Source organism: Sapajus apella, unplaced genomic scaffold, assembly GCF_009761245.1.
Source record: "Sapajus apella isolate SASKATOON/1434 unplaced genomic scaffold, GSC_monkey_1.0 scaffold94, whole genome shotgun sequence".
In the NCBI taxonomy this organism is placed as follows: Eukaryota; Metazoa; Chordata; class Mammalia; order Primates; family Cebidae; genus Sapajus; species Sapajus apella.
The window spans coordinates 6,544,541-6,553,567 of record NW_022437034.1 but is presented as its reverse complement, the minus strand read 5'-3'; the positions used below and the strand labels follow the sequence as shown (position 1 = coordinate 6,553,567).

The 9,027-nt window shown below is 48.2% G+C and overlaps 1 long non-coding RNA gene and 1 pseudogene across 1 annotated transcript in view; one reads left to right on the top strand and one right to left on the bottom strand.

Annotated features, from left to right (window-relative positions):
* The first annotated feature begins 1,863 nt into the window (after nucleotides 1–1,863).
* Nucleotides 1,864–2,931, top strand: LOC116535446 (annotated as a pseudogene).
* Nucleotides 2,932–3,377: 446 nt separating this feature from the next.
* Nucleotides 3,378–9,027, bottom strand: part of LOC116535445 — a 44,122-nt gene continuing 38,472 nt past the window's right edge. Inside the window, exon 6 of the long non-coding RNA XR_004262197.1 lies at nucleotides 3,378–5,296. This is a non-coding gene — a long non-coding RNA (uncharacterized LOC116535445). The remainder of the gene's footprint in view (nucleotides 5,297–9,027) is intronic.

Below are 9,027 nucleotides of genomic sequence, written 5' to 3'. Positions count from 1 at the left end.
CTTGGCCCTTCTCCAGCTGTAGCCCATCCCACTATCCATTTTCCTAGTTCTCAGCTCGCTGCCCTGGTGGGCCTCTGGGTCCCCACAATGGCCACCTCCCTAGGTTCTGTCCTTGGAGTGGCCCCACAGGAAACCCCCTCAAAAGGACATCCCTCATCCTGAGAGGGGTGGTCTGGTGGCAGAGAAGTAGGAGGACAGCATGAGGTCCCAGCACCAAGGACAGAAAGGTCGCCGAGTTCCTTTTGAGTATCTGTATGAGGAACAACATCAGAATTGGAGAGGCAGAGGGATGAAGGTCAGCGAGGAAGATTCTGAGACCAGTGGGCAGGCCCAGGGGGCTGAGGCTGGGGAGGTGGCCACAGGCACCATGTCCTGTGGGGACAAGAGACCTCAGAGGAAAACTGGCTTAAGAGGGAATGTGGCCCCCGTACAGGGTCTCAGGGTTCCTCAAACTCTGAGCATGCCCCCAGCCAGGTGGGGACTTTGGGGAGGTACGCAGGGCTGCATGGTCAGAGCATCATTTGGGTGCTGGACTGCAGGGCTGTGTCCTTTCTAGGGGCCTAGCTGGGTAGCTACCTGGCCCGGGGCTAGGAATGAGGATGTGGCAGGGGAGGTGTGTCTTTGTGGCACTTGCCTTGATGTAAGAGTGCTACTCGGCCTATGTCTGAGTGTGGCATGGGGCCATCTGTGGGGGCCTGGCTGTGATGGGGGATACACCTACCTTTGGACAAGCCCAAGTGACACTCTATGTGTGTATGAGTGTATGCTTGTGCCTGTGTGGGTCCATATGGGAGAGTGTGTATGAGTGTGTATGTCCATGTTTGTGAATTTGTATGTGATCATACATGTGAGTTCGTGGGTTTATGTGTGTTGTGTGAGTCTGTGTGTGCATGTGTGAGATTATCTGTGTGAGTGTGTGTGTGTCTGTGTGTGTGTCTGCACCATCACCAGGAGGGCGGGAGAAAGGGGGACTAGAATCCAGGGCCCTCAGTGTTCTCAGACAGGAGCACCCACCACGAAGAGCAGACCGCGTCCCTGCCCCACATCTCCCAGCACCTGAGCAGAGGCCTGCCTTGGGAACCAGCCCCACAGGGCTTCCAGTCCCCACAGGAACCAGAGTGGTCCTAAACTTCCATCACAGCTCCAGAGCACCTCCTCCTAGAGGCTATGGAGTTTCCTAATCTCCTCTGAAGAATGGGCTGTCAACTACACCCTGAGACTTCAGCACAAGGACTAGTGCCTGCCAGGGCAAGGGTCTGGCCATTGATCAAATAGCTGGCATGCTGATTGACCAATAGATCAATTAAACAGCCAACCGATTGCCAAACCAATGACTGATGGACAGACCTGCAGCTCCCCAGGCTGAGGACAGGGTTTGTACCTGGTGTCTCTTTATCCCCACTAACTTAGCACAGGGCTGCCTCATTCATGTTCAGTGAATGGCTGATCAATGAACAGACAGCAAATAAAATGGCTGAGTGAGAGGTATCTGAGCACCTGGCCAAGGGCCCACGCATGTGAGTGGTTAGTTGACTTCACAAGTGAAGAGCTGATTAAGTGACTAAGTGATCAGAAGACTGAGCAGCTGAGTCACAAAGAGACTCTGAGATTGCCTGGTAAGAGTATGACTGGGAGGCCCACAGAGCTCAGGAAATGCTGGGATATGAGGAGCAGAGACAGCAGCCATCAATACATGGGATGACCTCTGCCCTGGGAGACCCTGGAGGTCCTATAATTTCAGAAAAGAAAGCAGAAGTGGGGGCAGCTTGGGCAGGAGAAGCTGGAGTCTTAGAAGAGAATTGGACCTGTGGCAGACACCAGGAGGAATGGGGGCTGAGGAGCACCCTAGAATAGAGCTTGCCCCAGCCCTAGATGGGTGGGTGCTCTGTCAAGAGGCTGCAAGGTATGTGCTGGTAATGGGAAAGAATTCATTCACGAAAAATCACAAAGACTCATGTGTAAAAGCCCCACCTTCCCCCAGGTTACATGATGAGGACCATGGACCCCTGGAATTTCCAACCCTGTCCTGACATCAAGAGCAAGTCAAGAGCTGCAGCCACAGCTGAACCTTCAACCAGAGAATCCAGAACAGTGTGTTAGGAAGCCTAGGGGAAGAAAAGCAGATATCAGCAAGAAGGATGCAAGCTGGCCAGTGCTGGCCCTGTATTTCCCTGGAAGAGAGCGCTCCAGTCCAGCTTAGTTCCTCCTCACGCAACACTAGAACACGGGGTCAGAGGAGGAAATAAGCTGTACCGGTGGCACCAGCTCCCAGAGAAAGAGGAATCTCCATAGGCAGTTCTTACCAAGAGGATGTCTGATCCATTCTCCAACACCCACTACTGAATTCCACAAGGATTTGGGAGTCTTCCTAAAGGGTTGACCCATGAGATTCTGAGAGAGCAGCCGGATAATATACAGCTTTTGCAGCAGCACATTTTGAGAGCTTTCTAGAGAAAACCACCTTTGATCCAGCAGAATGGGGGACTCAGGGAGAAGACCGCTTCTACAACAATCATGCATTGGAGGATCAAGAACCACCTGATAAATATGATCCTAAACAAGAAAAGTCTCCAATAGCTAGGGAGGAGGAAGAGACACCAGTCACCATCTTAGACTCTTCTGAGGAAGATAAGGAAAGAGAAGAGGTTGCTGCTGTTAAAATACAAGCTACTTTCCATGGACACATAGCCTGAGAGGAGGTAAAGAGAATGGAAATAGTCTCCAACATGAAGACATAGAGGAAAACAAGTGAGGACGCTGGTTTTACCTCAAGAAAACATGAAAAATAATCCAGATCCATCAGCCTTGCTGTTGTTGTCATTTTCTCCTTATTAAGGAAGATTTGATGTTATGAAATAACATTTGTTACTGTTGTGAAAATCTGTCATGAGCATTTGTTTAATAAACATACCACTGAAACATGAAAAAAAATGTATGACTTCCTCACACTTCAAGGGAGTCTTTGCATACCACCATTTTGGCTCATGGCCAAACTGAGTTATGAGCTTGTTTATTAGAATTAGGTTCTGTAGTCTGGGCACGGTGGCTCATGCCTGTAATCCCAGCACTTGGGGAGGCCAAGGCAAGTGGATCACTTGAGGCCAAGAGTTCGAGACTCGCCTGGCCAACATGGTAAATGTTGGCCTGTCTCTACCAAAACAATACAAAAATTAGTCAAGCATGGCAGCTCATGCCTGTAGTCTCAGCTACTTGGGAGGTTGAGATGGGAGAATCACTTGTACCCAAGAAGCAGAGGTTGCAGTGAGCTGAGATCGCACCACTGCACTCCAGCCTGAGCCACCAAGTGAGACCTTATCTCAAAAAAAAAAAAAAAAAAAAAAGAGAGAGAGAATTAGGTTCTGTGGCAAGTGACAGAAAATGAAAATGATTCTCATTTTCTATTTGTTCCCCCACCGCACACACATTCATACACACAGTTGAAACCTGGAGGCAGACAGCCCAGGATTGGCATAGCAAATCCATAAAGTTATCAGAGACTCAAAGTTCTTCTATTTTGTTGCTCCGCTATCCTCTTCACATGGTCCATAGTGGCTGCATAAGTACCAGCTATCACATCTGCCTCTCAGCCAACAGGAAGAAGAAGAGAAAAGTGTATCCCTTCCCTTTAAGAACACATCCCAGGCCACGCACAGTGGTTCATACCTGCAAGACCAGAACTTTGGAAGGCTGGGCAACATAGTGAGATCTCATCTCTACAAAAATTACCAAAAAAAATTAGCTAGACATAGTGGTGTGTGCCTGTATTCCTGGCTACTAGAGAGGTTGAGGGAGAGGATTGCTTCATCCTGGGAGGTTGAGGCTGCAGTGAGCTGCGATGGTGGCACTGTACTTCAGCCTAGGCAACAGAGCAAGACACTGTCTCAAAACAAAATGAAAACAAACACACGCACATCCCAGAAGTTGGCATGACAGTTCCTCTTACATCTTATTGGCCAGAATTTGGTCACATGACCCACCTAGCTACAAGAGAGGCTGGATAATGTAGTCTTTATTTTGTTAAAATCAATTACAAATCAGGGTTTCATTACAGGAAAAAGAAGGAATTCAGATTGGAGGGCCTGGATTTCTTTCCAGGTTGGAGTGGGCGTGTGGGATTTTCATAAAGAAACAATCATTTCAGCTGCACTGAATAATTCCAGTGAATGCATCATGCAGTTCTGTATGGCCACTGTCTAAGGGGACCATCATGGGTTCTTGTTAGTGGGTACAAGCACTTGAGGGCCAAGTCTCAAGTTCAGAGGTAAAACTGCATGGAGCTTTGAAACAGTATTACCGTATTACCTCTTCTGCAGAATTTTCAGTGGCCACATTGTTTCCCCTTTATCTCTTGGTATCTTAAGGACATTCTGAGCTGAGATGCAGAGAAGCTACCTTTTCTCTTTGAAATGATTGCTTTCTATTTCCAAAGGCCAAGTCTTAAAGATGCAAAGTTTCAAATCCTCTTCGATTTTGCTCACTGCAAAACCTTACTAAAGTTTCCACTCGAGACCTGGCCTCAGTGCTCCTCATTATTGCTGATCCTAAATCCTTCCCAGACGGGGCCCATTCAGGGTTACGGGCTTTAATTCTGGAGTCAGAAGCAAAAATCCTGAAAATGTGCCCTCCTCACCCTGAGTCATTAGAGCCTGCTTCAGTGGCATATAGATAGGTGCCGAGCTCCAGGGCCCTTGCCTGGGTTCAAACTCCAGCTCCGTAGCTGACTGGCTCTTTGACCTTGGGCATGTTGCTCCCTGAGCCTCAGTTTCCTCCTCTATAACATAGGATGAGAATAGTAGTCCCAACCTCCCAGGGTGATGCACCTGGGGAGAACAGGATCTGACAGATGATAGAGCTCTAAACCTGTTAAGTGTTCTAGGAATGGAGACAGTCATTTCAGGCCTGTGTTCAATCTGCCTCCCCAGTCTTCCAAGGGGTAAGTGGCCCTGCCTTTTCCATTTCTGTGGTCCCTCCTCCTCCCTCATGAACTGAACCGAGAGGCCCTACTGCCAGATCAGTCTGGGCACAGGGTTGGATAGAGTGAACAGGTCTAGTTCACACACGTCTCTTCTAATCCGTGTTACCAGGCATTCACTTTCCTCCACTTCAGCCACTTCTCACCCAGAGGTGCTGAGCAGGCCATGCTGTGGGTGTGTGGTACGCACCCCCTCCCACCCTACCTGGATTCAGACGGCCTCTCTCCAACAACAAAGCGTCGCAGGGCAAAAATGAAATTTGCGTCCAGGCTTCCTTCTGGTGCCTCGAGTGTCACTTTTCTGCGTATTTATGGTAATCATCCCTGCAACAAAAACAGTGACTTCACTGTCTAAATAATAAGGTAATTTGTTACAGCTAATTACTCAAGGACTTCCTTAATCTCACTCAATTAAAAGATCCAAGAGGATTCCTGTCCCCTCTCATGCCAGTGTTCCTGAAGATCCACCTAATGTATTCTGGATCACAGATTAGTGGGGAGCCAAGAATGGTCTGTGCTGGGCAGAACTGCTAAAATCCATCCCAGCAACATGAAGCAGTGATTTATTGTGACATGGAATGTGGGACATTTCCCCAGCTTTTGTGATTGTGGTAATGAAGCTGTAAACCAAATAGCATGAAATGAGGCAAGGCCTTACAATTTAATCAGCTCGTAAACAGATCTACTGCATCAAGCAAATGACATTATTATCCATCCGAAGTAAATCATGCTAATCTCGGGAGATAAAATCAACATCGTTAATGGTCACATGTCATATTCATCAACACTAAACCATCCCCTTTGACAGATTAATCCTAACTACAGCTCCCAGGATGTATGGTAATAGGGCTTGTAGCATGCATTTCACTCCGCGCCAGGCTAACCAGCACTCTTAGGCTGCTATTACAAATAATTTTTTTATTGATTTACATATTTTAAAATGCATTTAAGGTGAGGCACCATTAAAAATCCTGTCACCCGCCCATATTTCTTTTCTACATTCCCAGACTTTATTAATAGGAACGGGAAGACAAACACAGTAAGCCTTATAAATACTTTGTTTAGGGCACTGTTAGGGGAAATTAAGATCAGGACTGGGGTTTAGAGGGTGTGGAGAGACACAGGTGAGGAACAGACGGGGTGACAGGAAACAGGGACCCTTTTGTGGTTCAGGAATAAAGGGAAATTGTAGCATCTTTTGCTTCCTGTGTTCCCTGGAGGTACCAGGAAGAAAGGGAATAAATTGCCCCCAAAATCTGCTTGTGGGGCCTTCCCTCTTTCCCTTTCTGTCACATCCTACATCCACCCCATCAACTCAGCCTTATGGTGTATGCATCTGTGCTTGTGTTCCGGTCCCTGTATCCCGCCTGCTGACTTCGAATGCCAAATGTATTTATTTATCATGAGGCTGACCTAGGATGAATGCTCCCGGAGAAGTGTCCACTATTCAAAATGTCACTTCCCCTCAACAGGCTGTGCATTATATTGACAGGCATACTTTCAGAGGCCTCTGAATGACGAGGATGGATGGAGGGCTGCCGCAGCAGAGGGCACTGCTGCCTGGACTGAGGGAGGGAGTGGGTCATGGGTAAGTGCGGGAGTGGGTGGGTGCCCAGATTATCTATGCTCTCCCCCAGGAAGCATAAGCTGTGGGAGCTGAGACAGTGACCAGGGATGCAATCTGGAGACCATCAGGCCTGTAATGCTTGGTGGAGAACAGATAGCAACCCACCTTCACCCAGCCACCCTTCTGATGGGCACATTCGAGGAGCTTCCTGCCCATCTTGAAGCCAGTTGGGGGTGGAGGGTGAAAAAGAAGGGGTTGTCCTTTTTCTGAGTGACAGCAAGGAGGGTAGGGGTCTGATATGGTTTGGATTTGTGTCCTCACCCAAATCTCATGTTGAAATGCAATCCCCAATGCTGGAGGTGGGGCCTGGTGGGAGGTGATTGGATCATGGGGGCAGTTTCTCAGGGCTTAATACCATCCCTCCGGTTCTGTCCTCGAGATAGTGAATTCTCATGAGATTTTACTAGCTCATGAGATAGCTGTTTAAAAGTGTGTGGTACCTCCCTCCTCCCTCTCTTCTTCCTTCTCTGGCCATGTAAGATGTACCTGCTTACCCTTCACCTTCCACCATAATTGTAAGTTTCCTGAGGCCTCCACAGAAACAGAAGCTGCTATGCTTCCTGTGCAGCCTGCAAAACTATGAGCCAGTGAAACCTCTTTTCTTTATAAATTACCTACTCTCAGGCATTTCTTTATAGCAATGCAAGAACAAACTAATACAGGGTCCCAGGGCCACCATGTGTGGCCATGCAGACCTCCCACTGCACAATCCATGGAATTATTCCATGCAGCAACCCTGGGATTACAGTTTCATTACAAAAATCCCAGATGCCCACTTCAACGTGGATAGAAAGGCAGGAAGCAGATGGATTCCCCAGATGGAGATATTGAACTTGATAGAGGTACCTCTCTTAATGCACTGAAAAGACCCCACCTCGGCTTACGTGGACTGAGGTAGAACTCAGACACTTCCAGACACCCCAGGCATGTGTCATATAGTCCACCAACTGCCAGGATTTCAGAATGGGACCCTGAAAAACTCGCCAGCCCAGGTCTGTGTTTTGTAAAATTGCAGCTATGGATTAGACCAATGAATAAAATAAAGCAGAGAGTAAATTAACTTCAGAGTTTAGATGGTGCCAAGTTCAACTGGTTGGAACCCACTGAGCTCTATAAGAAACTCTGGAGAGTTTGTGTCCTGGGCTTCCCATGATCCTTCCCAGGGGCCCTGGAGCTTACCTTTTCACTGGGGACCTGAAAGGCCCTTCTCTGGAGCTGTTCAGTCTGGAGCTGTATGGTTGAGGGCAGTGGTTCCCAAACTTTAGCCTGAGTCAGAATATCCTGAGGGCTTGTGAAAACAAATTGCTGGACCCACCTCCAGAGTCTCTTGTTCAGTAGGTCTGATGTGAATCTAGAGGGTTTGCATTTCTAGCAAGCCCCCAGGTGATGCTGATGTTGCTGATCCCAGACCCACACTTTGAGAACACCTGATAGGGTTTAACTCTGTGTCCTCACCCAAACCTCATTTTGAATTATAATAATCCCCACAGGTCAAGGACAGGACCAGGTGGAGATAATTGAACTATGGAGCAGTTCCCCCATGCTGTTCTCGTGATAATGAGTTCTCACTCAACATCTGATGGTTTTAAAGGGGGCTTTCCCCCTTCGCCCAAGTGAAGACACTCATCTCTCTCCTGCCACCCTGTGAAGCAATGTCTTCCACCATGATTATGAGTTTCCTGAGGCCTCCCCAGACATGTGGAATTGTGAGTCAATTAAACCTCTTTTCTTTATAAAGTACCTAGTCCTAGGTATTTTTTTTTTTTTTTGAGACAGTCTTGCTCTGTCACCCAGGCTGGAGTGCAGTGGCACCATCTCGGCTCACTGTATCCTCCACCTCCCAGATTTAAGCAATTCTCCTCCCTCAGCCTCCCAACTAGCTGGGAATACAGGTGCATGCCATCACACCTGGCTAATTTTTGTATTTTTCATAGAGACAGGATTTTGCCATGTTGGCCAGGCTGGTCTTGAACTCCTGACCTCAAGTGATCTGCCTACCTCAGCCTCCCAAAGTGCTGGTATTACAGGCATGAGCGACCATGCCCAGGCTCAGGTATTTCTAGATAGCATCATGAGAATGGACTAATACAACACCTAAGCCAGCGAAGGGTGGAGGGACAAGGAAGGAAGTGTAGATGGAAAACACTGGGCTCCCAGGTACAGATTACAAGCCCAGAGTTGGGTCATGGCAGGAAGCAGAGGCCAAAACACCTAGTGATGTCTGCAGTGGGACTGCCACATCTCTGAGGCCTTTCCTCTTTTAAGTTCCTGGCACTTCTTAAGAGCAAATGAGCAAAGCAGGCCTGATAATCCAAGGTCCAGAACCCCAGAGTCAAGACTGAAAGCAGCATGTGCCCTGGAAGCTACAGCTGGCTGATTCTAGCCCTGGCCTCACCGTTGATCTGCCTCGTGACCTGCAGTACCTCCG